Genomic DNA, 22,681 nt, shown 5'->3' on the forward strand with positions numbered 1-22,681 from the left:
AACATCCTTTAGCATGGATGCAAAGACTTCAAAACTGACATGGATCTCTAACAGCTTAGCAAATGTATCAAGTGAGAAATCTTGTCCCATGCAATGATCCATCAAGGAAAGGTATTCCTGTGTGATAACTTTAGTAGTGACGAGATTCTGATCGCCATCATATAAATAACAAGGAAGATCAGCAACTTTGGAAAAAATGAGATCAACCTCGTCATCACCTTCTTTCTTCTCCCAGTCCAGTTCTGCAATCATTAACCTTATTGTCTCTTGCTTATGAGACAATAAAGACAAGATCTGGATGTACCTCTCCCTTGTGGGAATTACCTTATTTTCAACAAGGACATCTATCCTGAAGTCCTCCACTTTGAAACAAAAAGGTAGTACTTTTCACAACTTCCTCAATCTCCTATGATAAAGATGTTTTGAGTCCTTGCATCTGACTCTCAATTACTTCATAATCCGACAATAATCCCACTGTTGAACTCAGAAGATGAGAGCCTTCTGACCTTAGCCGTGAAATCCACTAATCCATCACTTAGCCTTTAGCTCCCACCTGTTCAATCTTCTTTAGAGCTTTCGTATCTATTGAGGATCCTATCAGCTCAATTTCTTGAGAAGATTGTGTGACCTTTAGAAGAACATTGGTTATTTGTTCACACTTTTGCTTCAAGATATTTTTCTCATCCCTCTCCTGATCCAATCTCCTCAACAAAGAATTAAAGGTTGTCTAAGAATCCAATTTAACACTCTCATGTGTTTCCACCCCAAGCTCTACGACCTGCATGGTATAATCTTCAAATCGTATGTTTCCTTTGTCCTTATCTGACAATGGCACCATAACCTCAGCATACTTTCTCTTAAAATTTGGGTCTACTACAACCCGAGATACTGTCTTTGGCTTATTTGTTCCCTTAGGCTTTGGAGGAACCAAAAGCTCAAAATCAAACTCATCTGGAGAGATCGCCTATTTTTTCCTCTTAAGGGCCACTACTTCTATTCAAGGGGGTAATTCTGGATTGGCCAATGGAGTAGAAGCTCCTTGCTGATTTTGAGTTGAAATTTCGGGAGCAGGTTGACTAGAGCTCAAAGCAGCTATGAGCGTTATTGATGGCACTGATATTGAAGTATCTAGTGGAACATTTGCTACTACTGACACCTCTTCAGTTATAGATGGGAGAGTTGAAGGCACCGTGAATGCAACTTCAGCACTTACCAATGGTGGAATTTTTGTGGTGGTGGTGGTAGTGACAGGTAAGTCTACTGAAACCTGTTTTGCAAGTGCCTCTTCCAAGGCTTCATTAAAATCCATCATCGTGGATTCAATAGTAGATGAAGGGATATCATCTAGATTGGAGAAATTGGTTACTGTGAAAAACTGATTAGTGGCCTCCGATTGCGCCATGCCTGTACTTAGATCCCCATCTAGAAAATCCTCATCCTCTTGGTTAGAGTTAGAGTCAATAGAGTGGACGATTACCTATGAGGTGATCAAGGCATCGACCTTAGTTGGGAGTGATGTTTCTTCAGCCTGTACTTCCTCTTGTTGAGGAATTTCACCTTCTTCAATTTCTATGGCAGGTGGTTGTTTTGGCTCTTTAGTCACTGCTTCCTATACTGTAGATGATGATTCACCCTTTTTGGACCCTTTTAGTGTAAATTTAATCTTGGGCCCTTTCCCTTTTGATTGTATCACAGGAGGTGAGGATAGTGATTGTGGGTCTACCCTGCTCTTCGTTCTCGTCTTGATTGTAGTTGTCTAGCCGACTGCGCAATCACTGTTATCATCATCTCCTAAACTAGCAGGAAGTTGTTTCATCCTGAGATTCTTCCTTACTAGCCATGCATTGGTGTCTGCCTGGATAGGAGAAATCCTTTGAGTGATTGATTTGATCCCCTTCTTTGACCATTGTACAGGAGGAAGCGGAGAGTCAACAATTTTCTTCTCATAATAGACGGGGTCTATTATGTCATATGTATCTTCCATGGTCATCAGGATCTTAGCTAAATCCAAGTTTTCAATTTGTTCTAGAGTAAGGCGGTTGAAATCCATCCTTCTTATATCGTCATCATTTTGACAGTCTGCCCAAACATCTTCCAACCTATAAACATGAGTATAACTCCTTTTGAGTTTGTTCTTTATGCCACGAAAGTCAAAATTGTTTTGGGCCTTGAATCTTCTCATGGTATTCCACTGTATTTCTTCCTCCATATTTTTGGCCTTGGGATTGGTTAGCACTGAGTACCTGCCGATTGATTCAGTGAACTGCAACCCAGTCTTATGTGCTTGTGATTGTTTTTCATGCACATTAATCAGTTGTCTACACAACTCCATGAGGACGATTTTGTCTGAAGGGAACCTTTGTAGAATAAAGGGCTCAACTGAGAAACATCCAATTCAGATGTAAGTGAATGTGGGAAACTACAGGAATACACACCCAAAATGAGATATCCTATTATAATAAGCTTCTGATATTCTTCGCTTCTGCGGGCCTTTATCAAAAATGCACTTCCATATAGCGAAGAAGGCATCATTAACTCTTCTATAATGACTACCTTGATTCTTGATAGTAAGTTGATCATAGTACTCCCAAACGGGTACCACCCTCCTATCACCCTTAGTAGGTAAGCCTGGATATTGCCTCATTGGAGAAACCGCATAAACCAGGTATGAGGTCATATAAAATTTTAGAGTTACTTTGATCTCCTTCAACTGAGCACAGAGGGCATCGTTGATCTGTTCACCCCAATCAATTCTTGCTGCTCCTTTCCCGATTATTTTCATATAGTAGCACATCCAACTTTGAAAGTAATGAGAGTCTTTTAACCCCCTCACCCTTGATAACATGGTGACCATGTCATTGTACTCCTCATTGAAATCACTCCTGTGAAATCCCTTAGGCCATTGTGAGGTTAGGGAACCTCTTGCAGCACAGAGGAAAATAGTATTGATTACCTTCTTGCATTTATCCTCGTTTTTCTCATAGTACTCTTGAGCACTTTCTTGAGTAATATCAGCCACCTCTTCAACTTGGGAACCTTTGAAGACATTATTGAAAAATACATTGTCCAGGGTCATGATGACATTCTGATCTTCATCTTTCACATGTCTTGTATTTGGATCAAAGTGATCCGCTACTGCAAGCACAAATTCTGGATCATGAGATGCAACTAGAAAAGATGCATATTTATGCAACTCGGAGTTGATCAGATTAATTAGGCGAGCAGGAGCCTTCTCAACTTGGTCAATTAATTATTGCATATTTACGTGCCCGATTTCAGTGTCTCTGATCTCCTTGATATTCGAGTCTACTGAACTCTCTGGGTACAGATTCATGTACTTGTCGTACTTGTACTTCATCTTTCTTGATAATGTTTTACTCGGAGAAGATTCCAACTAACTTGAGGAAGGCTCAGACTTGTTGTGAGGGAGCTTTGACATTCGTGATGACTACATTCAATAGTGAGGATTAGCTCTTCATCATTATCAAAATCATTTTTTCTCAAACAGATCAAAAAATGGGACTCAACACAGGCTTGGGAGTAAAACTACCAAAAACAGCAAGTCGGGGAAAAAAGTTCGACATGCTCTTTTGAAAACAAAAATTGCACATCGGACTTTAAAGTCTGATGTGCAAGGATAAACACCTTGATCAGCACATCGGAGTTTAAAGTCCGATGTGAAAGGGTAAATAATGTTGATTAGCACATCGGACTTTAAAGTCCGATGTGCGAACTCGGGGCAAGTTATCAGCACATCGGACTTTAAAGTCCGATGTGCAATCCAGGGAAAAACAATTAGCACATCGGACTTAAAGTCTGATGTGGGAGGGTAAAACAATTGAAGAAAACCAGCACATCGGACTTCAAAGTCCAATGTGCACACAAAGGGAAAAACAATCAGTTGACATGTCGGGTTTTAAAACCCGACATGTCAACCAAACCTTCACATCTCCGCATATCGAACTTTAAAGTCCGATATGCGGAGATTCCTCCATCCAGCTGTTTACTAGACTTTAAAATCCGCTATGCAGCATAGAAAAAGAAGACTCTAGAGGAATCAGATTTTAAAACCTGATAGTCCTTCCAACACAAAGCTAAAATTGAAAAAGAACAAAACAAGGAAAAGAAAACGCAAAACAGGGAAAGAAACCCGAAAAGAAAATACGAAACCCTACCTTCTCTGCAACAATGATCAAAAAATCCGATGATGGAGCGATCTAATCTGAGTTGCACCCTAAAATTAGTAACAAATGATAATGAAGAAAAGAACCCTAAAATAAATAAATAAACCCCAAAAATTAGTAATAAATGCGAAATTAATGACTAACACGCAGTTGCACGTCGGACTTTAAAGTCCGACATGCAGGCTAAAAACCCTTGCAAGTCAGACTTTAAAGTCCGACATGCAATCTCTAGCAAAACAGTCTGTAGTTCGAACTTTAAAGTCCAAACTACAGAGGAAGACTACTTGCAGGTCGGACTTTAAAGTCCGAACTCCAGGCTTAGACCACTTGCAGGTCGGACTTTAAAGTCTGACTTGCAGGCTAGAAAACCTAGCAAACGCACATCGGACTTTAAAGTCCGATGTGCATAAAGCAAAAAGGACCCTACAGTTTGGACTTTAAAGTCTGAACTACGGGTAAAACTGCAAACTTAGAATAACTAAGAAAACACTAAAAACAAAAAGCAAGAAGCTAAACGAACTAACCGACGAAGTCGATTAAGCTCTCCCGGAGACCATAAGGTACAAAATGGACCAGTTTCGTAGGGTTACCTCATGGTTTTGATCGTGCTAAAATCAAGGACAACAGTTGGCTCTGACTAGGGAACAAGCTGCACCACTTGAAGCTTGTAGAATCCATAACTCTGAATGCCTAAATCCATTGGGCTATAGAGTCAGGCGATGAAAAGACTGAAAAGAAAAGACTAAACATATTTTTTTTAAAGTACAACTTCCTTTACATCACTCTCTATTGAGCAAAGAGCTTCAAATGTTCTCCACTATGAGGTAGCGAGAATAGGGTACCATCTACATGTGCAAGTAAGTAGCTATGCTCGCCACATACTTCATGAATAGTGAAGTGACCTCTCCATAAGGAGTCAAACTTTCCATGAAAACCCTTTGTTTCCCTCCTCTTGTCCCATAACAAGACTTGATCACCAACTGAGAAATCATAGGAAGTTGTTTTCTTATCAAACAATGCCTTCACTTGGCTTTGGTGTGCAGCAATCCTATCTACCCCTTCAGCTCTTGTTTCTTCCAGCTAAGAAAGAAACATAATCCGCTTATCCAGTGAATCTTGATATGTTTCATCTTCAATGGCTTGGTGAGCTTTAATGCTGGAAGTTCCATAGTGATTGCAATCTCAGCATTCAACCCATACAAAAGTTGAAAAAGTGACATACTGATTGCTCTTTTTAGAGTTATACAATCCACCCATAGCACATCATAAAGAGCTTTATGCCAAATCCATTGTCTCTCATCAACAAGTTTCCTCATAATAGTAACCAGATTCTTGTTGTTGGACTCGACCTGACCATTTCCTTGCGGATAGTAGTCAGATGAGTGTGAAAGAGTAATACCATGATCAAAGCAAAAGTCAATTATCTCATAGTATCTTGCATGCTAGATACTATCAGCCAACATTGTTTAAAGATACATACAGTTGGGTTCGCAAGTGTGAGCAATGTCAGCAATTTGTTGGCAAGCCCAAATTAGCTGTGCTCCCTCTTAAACTAGTAGTAATTGAAGAACCTTTCCAACAGTGGGGATTGGACTTCGTTGGACCTACCAATCCGACATCTAGTTCAAGTCACATATACATCCTCACAATGACAAATTACTATCTTATGAGGAATGCCAAACCTTGAAGTTGAAGATCTTTCTGATTTTGTAACACTACTTTCACAATCAATTGGAACATCATTTAGTGGAATGGCATCTTCACTCTCAAGAGCCACCTCTAAACCATCATCAGCATGCATGAAATAATTACCCATACCTGATGATTCGAAAATAATCTGTGCCTGCTAATCATCAGACTTGACAATGGTGTATTTTGAGTCTTTTTTCTGGAAGTAACTTTTGAACAACTCCTTTAACAGGAATACGGGCCTCAGTCATATCCATGTTTAACTCCCCCCAACATCTCTACAGAAATCTCTTTCCAACAATAGACCATAGGAGGCCGACACATCGGCTACCAGTACTGTCATCTTAATCTTCTTTTCTGGGAATGAAGCAAAAGCAAACTGTGTGTCCTTGATTTGACCTATCAAGGGGACTTGCTTCTTATCCATAGAGAAACACCTTCCAAATGTTTTGGTCAAAGTTAAGCCAAGGGCATTGGCAACTTTTGAAGGCATAACATTATCAGATGCCCCAAAATCAATTACATAGTTACTAAGCTTATAACCATTTATCAACAAAGAGATGTAGAATGGTTCTATCTTCTCTACAGGAGAAGGGGAAGTCACTAAGTTGTTTTGAAGTAAGTTAGACTTAGGAAGATTACTAGGGGTAGTATCTTTTTCTTTAACAAATTTGACCAAACGGTCAAATTGATCTGGATTAGATCTCAAAAATTCAACTTCAGACATTTGTATTTTGGTTTTCTTAGCATGGTCTAAAATATCAAATGACTGAAAGGAATTAATCATCAAAGATGGATTTGGATTCTCATTTTGAGAATTTAAAATATTAGGTACACTAGTCTTCGATGCATGTGTAGAAGAATTGATAGGAGCGGAAAAATTGACAGCAGTAGAAGAATCACTTACACTTTTATCCTTCACGGCGTCCATTGGGATAGCATTGTCCTTTGCAGGATTTGGTATGGGAGTCCCACGCTTCACAATAGAAATTGGCAAACATTGAGAGTCCTTAATTTGGATAGGATCATCACTCTTCGCAATGACAGGTGGCTGAGCTACCTAAGCTTGCGAACGGGTGAATACTGCAAAGACATCCCCATCACGTGTGTCTGGCGTATCATCTTCTTGATATTGCATAAACCTGATATTAGAGTCACCAACCAATTTTGCATCACCTTCTTGATGCGAATTGGCATCTTCTTCACCAAAAGAGGCAAGATTATTTTGTTCAGCTTCATAATATCTTGTAGTTGAATTTTGAGGTGGTGATTCCAGCGCAAGCCTCTCTGGAGTAGGAGGTAATTTATTATGATTACGCATGGCGTAATTGGGAGCAGTGTTTGGATAAGTCCTTGGAACATCATGATAAGAAGTATTTCCTTGTGAGGAAATCTACTTCTTAAGTGCCAACAACTCATTTGCTAACTTTTATATCATGGGATCAACAAAATTCATGAAAGGAATTGATAAATCAGCAATTTGATTATTTCTAATCTTGTTGGGATCTCTCCTTATCTTACCGGCGAGGATAAGATCATCTTCAACCGATATAGCCAACTATTGTGCAGCATCCAAATCTGTAGGATTATCTCTTCACAAAAGAAAGCTCACCTTAGGCAATTGAGCGTTGATGAAGAAGCATTTCAAGTTTCCAATGGTTGGTCATGAAGCAACTGGAATGTGATTGTGCAATATGTTGAACTTTGCTACAAATTCACGCATAGCTTCCTGGGGCTCTTTCTTCATTTGAGTTAACTGAGCTAGCAGTGCGTGATCATCTTCAGCAAACTTGAACCTTGCTTCAAACAATATTCTGAGAGTTGCCCAATTTGTGATACAAGCATTTGTGAGATGATAGAACCAATCAGTAGCAACTCCATGCAAAGTCTCAATGAATAATCTCACTAAAACATCTTCATGCTCAACACCTAGGACTCCATATGCGATATAGAAGGCAGCAATGTGTTCATCCGAGTGTTGAGAACCTGATAGTTCTGATACTTAATGTAAAGTACAGATGCCAATAGCTAACAAGATGAGAGGGGGCTGAATCATACAAACTTAAACTTCTATTATTTCAACAGATTCAATCTCGGTAACTTATACTTCAGCAACTTAACAAAAAACTGCTAAACTTGCAAACTCATAAACACATAATCATCATAACACTCATAACACCACATTTAATGTGGAAACCCAAATAGGGAAAAACCACTATGGGATTTCGGACCCACTAAGAAATATACTCTTCTAGAGTATGCTCGGTTAAAAGAAAATCTTGTTAAAGATTACAAACACATTGCTAGATGTGACCTGATTAAGGGATTTCCCTCAGATCTGTTAGGATCTTCACTTTATTAGAAGTGACCTTGTCAAAGGATTTCAAACACTCATTTAGAATGTTACCTTGCTAGAGGGTTTACAAATAAGACTATTAAGTCCACTCGGTTAAGAGATTTTATGTCACTTACAAAATAACAGTAATAAAATATATCTGCAACTTGACATCTAAAATGCTAAAGCAGATTCTTATTTGCTCAAAACAATCTAGTCATAGGACTTATCTTGTCCCTCTGTTGGGCTCTCTACTCTGTTATTCAAACAGGTCTTCAAGCTTCTGTGCTTGGTAATCACTATGTAGCATTCTGGTGCTTACACTTGCCCGCATGCATTGTTTATTAACAATTCCTTATTTATAAACAATTGCTAACTGCTAAATCTCCTTGATCACATTTCTCATGATCAATCTTAGCCATCAGATCTTCAAACTTGACTAGGTTCAATGTATCCTTCTAATTTGAAAATGTTTTACCTTTCCTCGGGACTTGCATTCCTATCTTGGAACTTGCACAAGGTTATTGCGGTTCAATTTGCGTTGTAGATCTTCCTGCCGATTTTCCTTTGTCATAGATCCTTAACAAACTTCATGCACAACATACCAATCATTTATACATCTCCAACTAATCATTGTCCTTCATTAAATAATGCTTTTATCCATCCAATGCGCACTGTCATAACTCGGTTGCAACTCGGTAAATACTAAACTTTACTCGGTAGACATTCTGCCTTCATTAACCAATATCGATAACATTAGGGTTTACCGACTAGGTTCCTTAGGGTTTACCAGCTAGGTTCTTTACTCGGTGACATAGTATAGTATTAACCTTACAATCAACAACATATGTAGGATATCAAAACAATCTAAACATCATGATCTCATCATTGTCTAACTCAGTAATAGTTTCCCATTAAATAACTTATTTCTCCTCTTATTCATCACATTCTTTCTATGTCTTTTACCAACATCTTAATTCTCTTCTAATCAATCTTCTCAAGATATGGCAACATCATACTAAATCAGATAATCAATTTCTTGACATCAATGACAAAATAATGTTATAAAGATAGTTATCATCCTTCTTCAGTTATATCAACAATCTTCAAAAACCTTCTCATTATCCTTATTGAATATCAACAATCTCTTGATATTGAAATGCCAACAATCTTTCTTATTGTAATGCCAACAATCTCCCCCTTTGGCATTGATGGAAAAACCAACAATTAAATGGTAATACCAACAAGATATTCAAATTGATTCGGATTCAAATTGCTGTTAGACTTCTCCTGTTATCCTTGATCTATTGTCTTGCATTTAGTCTTCTCCTTGTTGCAGTAATCTCCCCCTGTCATTAGTCTTCTATTATTTTCATCATTCAGGGCTTTACCATTTAGTCAACCATTTAGCCTTCCAACCATTTAGTCTTCTCCCCCTTTGACAACAATGCCAAAAAGTAAAAGAACTAAATCATGATTTCTTCCTCTGTGAAGTGATTTGCCTTGCTATGTATCATCTCAGTCTCGATCAGATCAACTTGTCTCTATTCACTTTTTCTTGCACACCTTTAGAAAACCTTCTAAAGTGCGTAAATCAACACCAATCCACACATAATATTCTGTAGATTCATCGAATTGATGCTTTCACTGAACTCTGTCAGTGAGTAGAAGATAGGGGTAGGACCCCTAACTTGCTTTGTTGCGAATAACCTCACCTTTTTCATTTAGCTTGTTTCTGAAAATCCACTTTGTATCGATTACATTTTTGTCCTTTGGTCTTGGGATCAGTGTCCATGTGTCATTCTTCTTGATTTGATCAATCTCTTCTGTCATAGAATTTACCCAATCTTCACTGTTAAATGCCTCTTTTACTATTCTCGATTCAAATTTAGATATCAGACATGTGTTCTATCTCAGTTTGTTTCTTGTCATCACTGGATCATCCTTATCTCCTATAATCTGACTTGATGCATGATGTCTTCTAACATATTTGGCTAATATAGGCTCGGTAGGTTCTGTATGATCTTCTTCATCACTCGGTAACTCGACATTATCTTCATTTTCTTCAATAGCTTTCTCGGTAGGACTTCTCAGTTGAACATAAACAAATTCTTCATAATCTTCTAGTTCATTGGAATTTCCTTCATCATTTCTTTCTGCAAATTCATCAATTTTCACATTTGCACTTTCCACTATTTTGTTAGATGATTTGATCAGACATTTAAATCCTTTACTTCTAGAAGAATAACCAAGAAATATTCCTTCTTCACTTTTTTGATCAAACTTTCCATTTATGTCTTCTTTGTGAACATAGCGTCTACTTCCAAAGATTTTAAAGTAACTTACATTAGGTTTCTTGTCATACCAGATCTCATATGGTGTCTTCATAGTTCCTTTCTTCAGTTGAACTCGGTTCAGGGTGTAAACTACAGTGCTGATTGCTTCTCTCCAAAATGTTTGAGGTACCCTCTTTTCTATCATCAGGGTTCTTGCACAATCCACAATTGATCTATTTCTTCTCTTGGCTATCCCATTTTGCTGAGATGTTCTCAGTGCAGATACTTGCCTCTTTATACCATGATCATTGCAGAATAAGTTGAATTCATCAGAAGTGAATTCTCCTCCTCTATCAGATCTAAGACATTTCAGTTGTCTTCCTATTTCATTTTCAACTCTTGCCTTCTACCATTTAAACATTTGAAAAGCTTCTAATTTTTCTTTTAAAAACATAACTGACATCATCCTTGAGTAATCATCGACAAATAATATGAAATATTTATCACCATAATAACTTTGAACTTTCATAGGACCACAAAGATCAGTATGTACTAGATCTAAAATTCCTTTAGAAGTGTAGGACTTACTTGTAAAGCTTTATCTTGTGATCTTACCCATCTGGCATCCTCAGCACATAGCATTCTTAGGTTTTTCCAGACTCGGTAGAGCTCTTACTCGGTGCTTCTTACTTATTTTGATCAGATTATCAAAATTTACATGACAAAACATTTTATGCCATAACCAGGTATCATTTGTCTTCGCATAAAGACACTTGCTCCATGTTGAGTCAAGATGAAATGTATTACCTTTTGTTTGTGTCCCGGTAGCAGCTAACTTTCCATGCTTGTGATGAACTTTGACAATTCCTTTCTAAAATTCTATTCGGTATCTTGTATTGTTTAGTTGTGCTACACTCAACAAATTGTATTTTGATCCTTCAACCCAGTATACATCATCACATTTAGCATTGTCAAGAAGTGTTAGAGATCCTTTACCTTTTACCAGACATGGTGCATCATTACCAAATCTTACATAGCCTCCATCATAGTCTTCTAATTTAACAAACTTGTGTTTATCACCTGTCATATGATGTGAGCATCCACAGTCTACGATCCAAGAGTCATTATTATTTATGTGAGATATTAGGGATTTTTCTTCATACCTTTCTTCATCAGATCCATCTTTAATAGCCACATAAACAACTTCCTCAGTATCAGTTTCATCAGATTTGTCATCATTAGATTCCTCATCAGCTACTAGACATGTCTTTCTATCTCTCCTTCTGAAGTCTCGGTGTCCTCTGTATTGGTTGTCTTTTTGCCTATTATCTCGGTATTCACTCTTTTCACTAGATTCTTTGTCAGGGCAGTTAGAAGCCATATGTCCTATTTTATCACAATTGAAACATTTTAAAGGTAGCTTTCCTTTATACTTACCTTTTCCTCTTGGTAACCTTCTAGCTAATAATGCTTCAAATTCTTCTTGCTTCTTGATTTCCTCATACAGTTTGTGCACTTTTTCCATGTTCTTGTGAAATATTTCACTTGCTCCACTGTGATCCCCTTCAGAGTACTTACTCATTCTATCATTGTAATCATCAGATTCACCAATATGAAAAGAACAGAATGCAGATTCTACTTTATTTACCAAAGACCCACTGTTATCAAAATTACTTAACTCAAATGCATGTAGCTTACCAATAGTAGCATCCAAAGAAACTGGCATGTTAGGTATAGACCTCAATTCATTGTTTGCAAAGACTCGAATAGCATAAGCTAGTAGAAGGGTTCTCAACAACTTACTTGTTATATCATTTTCTTCAATAGTTCCACCTGCTCCTTTAATTTGATTGACATTCTCTTTTAGTCTTGTATTGTATTGGGTTATGTTCTCACTTTCATTCATTCTCATGGATTCAAGTTGTTCTCTTAGACTATCTACTTTAGCTCTCTGAACATGTTCATCACCTCCATACACAGATATGAGCTTAGTACACATTGCTTTTGCATCATTACAGCTTTCTATATCATTAAACTCTGAGTCGGTCAATGCTGATGTTATTTCAATCATAGCTTGAATATGTTCTTGCTTTGCCTTTATCTCTTCCAAGGTCATAGGGTTGGTGCTTGGTGCAATGTAATCATTCTCTAGATAATATGTTGCATATTCTCCAATTCCTGATAAATGCAGCTTCATCCTTTTCTGTCATGTGGAGAAACTTGACTTGTTCAGCTTCAGTGCATCCCTTTTATACATCTTTGGATCTTTGCCTCAAGTACCTTTAAACTTTTTCTTCTAGAGTCCAAAGCTCTGATACCAATTGATAGTTTTGATACTTAATGTAAAGTACAGATACCAATAGCTAGCAAGATGAGAGGGGGGGGTGAATCATACAAACTTAAACTTCCATAAAATCAACAGATTCAACCTCGATAACTTATACTTCAGCAACTTAACCAAAAAACTGCTAAACATGCAAACTCATAAACACATAATCATCATAACACTCATAACACCACATTTAACGTGGAAACCCAAATAGGGAAAAACCACTGTGGGATTTCGGACCCACTAAGAAATATACTCTTCTAGAGTATGCTCGTTTAAAAGCAAATCATGTTAAAGATTACAAACACATTGCTAGATGTGACCTGATTAAGGGATTTCCCTCAGATTTGTTAGGATCTTCACTTTGTTAGAAGCGACCTTGTCAAAGGATTTCAAACACTCATTTAGAATGTTACCTTGCTAGAGGGTTTACAAATAAGACTGTTAAGTCCACTCGGTTAAGAGATTTTATGTCACTTACAAAATAACAGTAATAAAATATATCTGCAACTTGACATCTAAAATGCTAAAGCAGATTCTTATTTGCTTAGAACAATCTAGTCATAGGACTTATCTTGTCCCTCTATTGGGCTCTCTACTCTGTTATTCAAACAGGTCTTCAAGCTTTTGTGCTCGGTAATCACTATGTACCGCACTCTTGTGCTTACACTTGCCCGCATGCATTGTTTATTAACAATTCCTTATTTATAAACAATTGCTAACTGCTAAATCTCCTTGATCACATTTCTCATGATCAATCTTAGCCATCAGATCTTCAAACTTGACCAGGTTCAATTTATCCTTCCGATCTGAAAATGTTTTACCTTGCCTCGAGACTTTCATTCCTATCATGGAACTTGCACAAGGTTATTGTGGTTCAATCTGCGCTGTAGATCTTCCTAACGATTTTCCTTTGTCATAGATCCTTAACAAACTTCATGCATGGCATACCAATCATTTATACATCTCTAGCTAATCATTGTCCTTCATTAAATAATGCTTTTATCCATCCAATGTGCACTATCATAACTCGGTTGCAACTCAGTAAATACTAAACTTTACTCGGTAGACATTTCGCCTTCATTAACCGATATCGATAACCTTAGGGTTTACCGACTAGGTTCCTTAGGGTTTACCGACTAGGTTCTTTACTCGGTGACATAGTATAGTATTAACCTTACAATCAACAACATATGTAGGATATCAAAACAATCTAAATATCATGATCTCATCATTGTCTAACTTGGTAATAGTTGCCCATTGAATAACTTATTTCTCCTCTTATTCATCACATTCTTTCTGTGTCTTTTACTGACATCTTAATTCTCTTCTAATCAATCTTCTCAAGATATGGCAACATCATACAAAATCAGATAATCAATTTCTTGACATCAATGACAAAATAATGTTATAAAGATAGTTATCATCCTTCTTCAGGTATATCAACAATCTTCAACAACCTTCTCAATATCCTTATTGAATATAAACAATCTCCTGATATTGAAATGCCAACAATCATTGTTACTAATGCCAACAGAACCATCCCCCAAAAATTTGGGTAAATTTTTTCGCATACCTTTGGGAAGTTCATGCAAAGGTGCGGTCAAGTTCAAAGGACCAAAAGCAGTACCCCAAGGTCCAGGAGTAGCAGCCATCCTTAACGGATTATAGGGTGGTATTACAAAATGACTTGCGAGCGGAACAACTGAAACTTGCAAACTTGACGCCTCACTTGGTACGGGAGATCATCATGCAAATGGAGGAAAAATTTGTATCTGTTGCAAAGGAGAAAGCGTTCGTGGAGGTGTCACAAAGGGAAAATTAAATTGCTGCAATACTTCAAAAGTAGGATCAACAATTCCTGCTAATCGTTGCCCACGAGTGTATTTTCGATCAGCCAGATTATGATTTTTGAGAAAATCAGCAAACAATGATATTATAATGAAAAGAGCACTGCAACCCAAAGGGAAAAAACCGGTTGCACGTCGCTCCCTAGCAGAGTCACCAAAAAATTGTTGGGTGAATATTCTGTCACCACCATACTAATGACAAAATATATAATTCACACAAAGCTATGCTGAGAAATTAATCTCTCCTCTCATCAAGGGGAGGTTCCCTATGAAATTTATCCTCTAATTAATAAAGAATTGAATTTGTTGGTTGGTGTTGGGCATATAACTCTCTTTTTTCAGAGTTTATGTATTCTCCCTTCACCTGGTTACAATTTCTCTATCTCTTTAGATACTTAAAGAAAAGAACTATGAATCTAACAAACTACACCAAGAGTTACTATTAAGCAGTACAAAGTCTTCTTGAAGGTAACACTAACTCAAACTGATTATTACAAATCAAACAATTAGAAACTTAGCTTGTAGCTCAAAGTCTTCAAGTATAAATTTCTAATCCTTTAAACAACAAGTAATTGTAGCAATACAAAGCTTACCACTAGTTACTTAATTTATTAGAAGGTTTCCCAAATATGTTAAGAGCACAAAGTCTACTTGCACGATTCAAGAGCTCTTTAACTCACATAACAGTGTCTTCAAGATCAAAGAAATGAAGAACATATATATTCAATGGACATAGGAACATTAATTATATAAACAATTTTCTTGATACAACACAAAGTTTGAGATCAATAAAACTGTTTTCTTTATTTGCTTGATAGAATTTTCACCACAAAAGCCCAAAGTCTTAGGATAAAAATTATGTAGAGTTTTTCTAAGCATGAAAAAGATAAATATTTACAAATAAGGTCCTCCTTATATAGGAAAAGATGTTGAGAAAAAGGTGGGCACAGTTGACTTATTCAACTGCACAGTCCCATTTTATTACAACTACAACATAAAGAAAATTTGCAGCTGCATAAAAATTGACAGCATCTATTGGTGCAACTGCATAAAGAAAAAGTGCCAAAAGGGGTCACTTCATTCTTCATTCTCCTCCTCATTGGATTTCTGAAAATCTTCGAACTTAGCCAGGATAGCTTTCATCTCTACTTCATTCAGCATCAGGGTAGAACTTGTTATCACTCAGACGCGGAAAATTGCATCTTCAATCTTTACCTATTTCTTTTTAACATCCTTCAGCATGGATGCGAGGACTTCAAAACTGACCTGGATCTCTAATAGCTTATCAAATGTATCAAGTGAGAAATCTTCTCCCGTGCAATGATCCATCAAGGAAAGGAATTCCTGCGTGATAACTTCAGCAGTGACGAGATTCTGATCGTCATCATATAAATAACAAGGAAGATCAGCAACTTTGGAAAAAATGAGATCAACCTCATCATCACCTTCTTTCTTCTCCTGGTCCAGTTCCGCAATCATTAACCTTATTGTCTCTTGCTTGTGAGACAATAAAGACAAGATCTGGATGTACTTCTCCCTCTTGGTAATTACCTTATTTTCAACAAGGACATCTATCCTGAAGTCCTCCATTTGGCTCCAAAAGGTAGTACTTTTCACAACTTCCTCAATCTCTTGTGATAAAGAGGTTTTGAGTCCTTGCATCTAACTCTGGATTACTTCATAATCCGACAATAGTCCCACTATTGAACTCAGAAGATGAGAGCCTTCTGACCTTAGCCATGAAATCCACTCATCCATCACTCGACCTTTAGCTCTCACCTGTTCAATCTTCTTTAGAGCTTCAGTATCTATTAAGGATCCTATGGGCTCAATTTCTTGAGAAGATTGTGTGACCTTTAGAAGAACATTGGTCAGTTGTTCACACTTCTACTTCAAGATATTTTTCTTGTCCCTCTCCTAATCCAATCTCCTCAACAAAGAATTAAAGGTTTTATGAGAATCCAATTTAAAACTCTCATGTGTTTCCACCCCAAGCTCTATGACCTGCATGGTATAATCTTTAGATCGTATGTTTCCTTTGTCCTTATCTGATGATGGCACCATAACCTAAGCATACTTTCTCTTATAGGTCAGGTCTATTACCACCCAAGCTACCATCTCTGGCTTCTTTGCTCCCTTGGGCTTTGGAGGAATCAAAAGCTCAAAATCAAACTCATATGGAGAGATCATTTGTTTTTTCCTCTTAGGGGCCACTACTTACATCCAAGGGGATAATTCTGGATTGGTTGATGGAGTAGTATCTCCTTGCTGATTTTGAGTTGAAGTTTCGAGAGCAGGTTGACTGGAGCTCGGAGCAGTTATGAGCATTATTGATGGCACCGATATTGAAGTATCTAGTAGAACATTTGTTGCTATTGACACCTCTTCAGTTACAAATGGGAGAGTTGAAGGCGTCATGAATGCAACTTCAGCACTTACCAATGGTGGAATTTCTGTGGTGGTGGTGGTAGTGATAGGTAAGTCTACTGAAACTTGTTCTGCAAGTGCCTCTTCCAAGGCTTCATTAAAATCCATCATCGTGGATTCAATAGTAGATGAAGGGATATCATCTAGATTGGAGAAATTGGTTATTTTGAAAAACTGATTAGCGGCCTCCGATTGTGCCATGCCCATACTTAGATCCCCATCTGGAAAATCCTCATCCTCTTGGTCAGAGTCAAATTCAGTAGAGTGGATGATTACCTGTGAGATGATCAGGGCATCGACCTTAGTTGGGTGTGATGTTTCTTCAGCCTGTACTTCCTCTTGTTGAGGAATTTTACCTTCTTCAATTTCCTTTGTAGGCGGCTATTCTAGCTCTTTAGTCACTGCTTCCTGTACTATGGATGACGATTCACCCTTTTTGGACCCTTTCACTATAAATTTAATATTGGGCCCTTTCCCTTTTGATTGTATCACAGGAGCTGAGGATAGTGCTTGCGGGTCTGCCCTGCTCTTTGTTCTCATCTCGGTTGTAGCTTTCTTGCCAACTGAGCCATCACTATTATCGTCATCTCTTGAACTAGCAGGAATTTGTTTCATCCTTAGATTCTTCCTTACCAGCAATGCATTCATGTTTGCTAGGATAGGAGCAATCCTTTGAGTGATTTATTTGCTCTCCTTCTTTGACCATTGTACGAGAGGAAGCGGAGAGTCGGCAATTTTCTTCTCATAATAGACCGGGTCTATTATGTCATCTGTATCTTCCATGGTCATCGGGATATTAGCTAAATCCAAGTTTTCAATTTGTTCCAGAGTAAGGCGGTTGAAATTCAACCTTCTTATATCCTCATCATTTTGACAGTCTGCCCAAAAATCTTCCAACCTATAAACATGAGTATAACTCCTTTTGAGTTTGTTCTTTATACCACGAAAGTCAAAATTGTTTCGAGCCTTGAATCCTCTCATGGTATTCCATTGTATTTCTTCCTCCATATTTTTGGCCTTGGGATTGGTTAGAAGTGAGTACCTGCCGATTGATTCTGGGAACTTCAGCCTAGTCTTATGTGCTTGTGATTGTTTTTCATGCACATTAATCAGTTGTCCGCACAACTCCATGAGGACGATTTTGTCTGAAGGGAACCTTGGTAGAATAAAGGGCTCACCTGAGAAACATCCAATTCAGATGTAAGTGAATGTGGGAAACTGCTAGGACACATGCTAAAGGATACTCCTCACTGTACCTGCTCATCAGTATATCCCAACTCATAGAACGAGTCAAGATATCAGGATCCCTGAAAATGTTCCTCAGTGCCTGCAGTCTAGGTAACAATGCGGTATCATAATCCACCTTATCCCCGGCAAAAGGGATACGAAGGATCCTGTACACATCCTTGGGAGTAATAGTCAACTCCCCAACTGGCAAGTGAAAGGTATTATGCTCTGAATGAAATCGTTCTACCAACGATGTGAGCATCCCGTGGTTCACACAGATATCAGGTAACTGCATCAGGTGGGTAAAGCCACACACATCAATATGGGCATGCTCAACCTCAAACAAATCCTAAACTAACGCCATAGTTGGAGGATATACACATCTGAAGAGCACAAGAGGTAAGAAAACCTGCAACAATCCAACAATGAAACATCAGAAAACATTCCAAATAATCCTACAAGAGAAGTTAAACATCACCCAAATTCAACTAAGTCAAATGTAAAAGCAAAATTTCATGTTTACACTTTCAAAAATGGTCACTATTTTTTGAACGACAAAACACAATAAAATAGAATCATACGAGTCAGGAATGGCTCTTCTACGAGAAAACAGCCTCAAACGACAAAGTTTTATATAACGCACGACAAAATGGTCTCCTAATCAACCTATCATACGACACAAGGGTTACTCTTGTACGACAAATCTAATGGTCTTAAATGATGAAAGAAAAATTGCCAGTTTCTCGTACAAGACAGGAACCTGTCTCGCATGATAAACTGTGACACCTGACCCAAAACCCGTCAAAAACGTGAAAAATAAACAAAAAAATTCAAAATTGGAAACATAAATAGGCTAAAGATCGATCACTTACTGTTGGCTCGTAGTTTCAGGGTCAATTATGACATCTCTGGCACTCAAATCGATGCTGACGAGTAGGGACCACCATTTTTCTTCGCAAAAGGCTTTTTGAATTTTCAAACTTGGAGGGTTAAAATGAATTGAAAATGACACTTTTGTCCTATATATAGCCAAAAACCTAATTTTTCAACTTGCTCCGATGGACACGAAAATTGTACCCTTGGCTAATGTGCTTTCTCTGATTCCATTTTCGGGATCGAAATCAAAAATTGAGATCATCTTGCTAGTCAATTTCACAATTTGGACCACTTAGCGCTCTTTTCATCAAATGCTTATCCTGTCTTCAAGTTGCGCTCAATTTCTCAACAATCAACACTGAATATCAATTTTAATTCTACCAGTCAACTTTGCGATCAATTCAATCATTGTCAAATTTTCAATATTCTTCAGAAATCAATTTGCACTCAAATGACTACTCATCGCACAATTGCCTAAAATCAACTACCCTCACTATCTTTCGATTTCGCTCCCAAGGGGGCATACTTGTGACCTTATGACTTCACATTCTTCAAAATGTCGAGAAATTTTTCAAATTTTCATCAAAAGTCGAGCAAAATCTTTTCAATTAAAAGAAAATCAATCCTTATCGATAAGGGGCATCTCAGCTTCATCGCTTCACATCAAGTTGAGATCTCTCGATCATCTGAATCAATCAATCGCTAGGGGCATATCAATTTCATCGCTTCAAATCAAGCTGATATTTGTCTTTCATCTGAATTAATCTCTTAACATTAATTAGTTTCATTGCTTCAAATCAAACTGATTATTCGTTTAAACTCAATCAAAAGTTTAAAGAGTTTCTTTGATCACTCTAAATCTAAGCAAGTGTTCAGTATTCGTTTCTTGATCAAGCTGGATGGTTTATTCTTTTCTCATCATGTCTTGATCAATCAAGTTCAAGATCGATTTTTATCATCATTCACTGTATCTAAGATCAATCAATTTCTAGATCAGTAAGATCCACTTCTTGATCAATCAAGTTCAAGTTCGGTATCTTTGCTTTCTATCGTTCCTCAGTTCAGTCAAGTTCAGGATCGGTATCACTTTAATCAGACCTCATTTAGCTGTGTCACTTCGAATCAAGCTAACACCTTGCTTTCATCTAGTTCATGATCAATCAAGTTCAGAACTGACATCTCCTAGACATCACACATTCTTTGAACCAACGCGCTGCTCGCACATTAATTCAAAGAGGGGCAAATGTAATACCCTAAAATTGGTCATCTAAATCATGGGCCCCTAATCTCGACAACATCACCAAGGTCCTAACCATAGACAATTAAATCAATCTTGAGCACATTATTAATTCTTTAATTATCAAAAATCACATGGCAAATCAACCACTCAACATTAATTAAATATTTATTTAATTAATCAAATCATTTCCAAGAATATCATTTTTTGATCAATTATTCCATATTTAATTTATTAAATATTTTTACATATTTAATTAAATTAATAAATTTGCCATTCAATCATGCGAAAGGATTAATTTATTACAAAAGATGAATTAATTTATTACAAAGAGTTGAATTGAAACAAAATCAAAAAAAAGAATTGAATTAAGAGAAAAATCAAACTTGAGATATTATTTCTTTTTCTAAATTGAGAACTTGAAATCAGAAAAGCAATTAATTGAATTATTAATTATTCTCTTAAATTGGAACTCAAAGCTTTTCAGAAAAAAGAAGTTCAGTTGCATTAAGAAGACTCTTTTCTTGATTAAATTGAAGAATTATCTATTTTTATCAGAGATGCATGGAATTAATTTATTATTATTTTCCAATGCAACTTGGACTTCTAATTTGAATGCATTTCAATTAAACTATAATTGGAATCTATCTCAAGGTTAACTCAACTTGATTTCTCAATTATTTTCAATTAATCCTAAATTGAGCTTTTTGTAATTCTCTATAAATTCAGTCTTCAGCTCTCATTCCAATTCACCCCAGAGATTTTTGAGAACACACTTGGAGATTATTATCACGCTAATTTCACTCTGGAGTCATTGAAATCATTGTGCTTTTTTAGATTACTTGCATCCATTTTAGATTCATTATTGCTTGCATCTATTGTTGCTTGAATTGATTATTATTGCTTGAATTATTCATCCATCTTGCATCCATATAGTTTAATATCATATAGATTAAATCCTTCGTCTTGGTGTAGTCTAGTCACTGGTATTGCTTATAAAAATCTGAGAGCAATCTTATACTCGCATCTTTTAGAAGGCAATTAGTCACTTTGCTATGGTTTATTTCTTATTGATTATTGATTACTAACCATGCATATAATGACTTAATTGAAGTGTTGTGCTTGCAGCTACAGGTTCACTTTTTCACACACACATCTCTGGCACCCACCGTGGGGCCCGAAGACTACATTTTTTTCAGCCTCCAAGACTGACTGCTTTATTTTTTTGTTATTTTCCAGGTTTTAGATTTTTTGGTTTTTCGTCCGTACATCTCGTCCGACAATTCTTACAAGCTGAAATGACAAATTGCAGGTGTCGCACGAATTACAAACATATTATCGTACGAGTAGACACTCTGTCATATGAGCAAATCCTCTGTCGTACGATCAGTAATCATCTGTCGTACGAGTCAACATCATCAGCAATCTGGTCTCGTACTATACTGCATCCTGTCTTGTACGAGTCAAGTATTTGTCGTACGATTCTGTATTTTCTGGTAAAGGAGGCAAATTTCATATTTTTCATTTCTGATTGATTATTCTGACGACTGACCCTGACTGTTTATCTGTCTGTCTCAGAGTTTTTTACAGCCTAACTAGTTTTTGCAAAACGCTTGTCGAAGAATATTGCTTGTCACACAAAGACAATATGACTATTGATTCGTTGTCTTTGCAGGTTGCCTGAAGGAGAATCGACTAAACATCGTGTATTCTTTAAATTTATTTTTAGGAACCTAACTTGCTATTTGGTTAAAGAACAAATCTGTCTTTTGTGCTTTTAGAAGATTCTGAGAGGTAGGAGAGTATGCTCTTGTCTTTTTCTAGGCAATTAGAAATCCAAACCCTTGAAGCTTTTTCTTTGTTTGAGATTTGTACATCTTTAGCAGGCCTGCCCTCCCGAGGGGTTGAAAAACTCTTAAAGCCATTACGACCGGTGTAAGGGGAACGACCTAAGTGGGAACGACTAGACGCCAAGTACTCCAACCCACTATAAAATAAACGTGATTTGATGAAAATCAAGTCAACGGCAATGCTCGGGAATAGCTCTCCTCCGTACCTTCGGGTATATTAAACCTTGGTTTTCAAGGCTGGAAGACCTCTTAATTGAGTTTATACCTTGACGCGCCGAACGGATCCCTGACTAAATCCAATTTAAAATTAGAAGCTACCCTGTTCATCTCTGAAAGGGGGATAATCTTTGTGCAAGAGAGATAGTAACTCTCCCAAGATACTTGTCATTTCGTGCCCCCAT

Source organism: Cryptomeria japonica, chromosome 4, assembly GCF_030272615.1.
Source record: "Cryptomeria japonica chromosome 4, Sugi_1.0, whole genome shotgun sequence".
NCBI classification, from domain to species: Eukaryota; Viridiplantae; Streptophyta; class Pinopsida; order Cupressales; family Cupressaceae; genus Cryptomeria; species Cryptomeria japonica.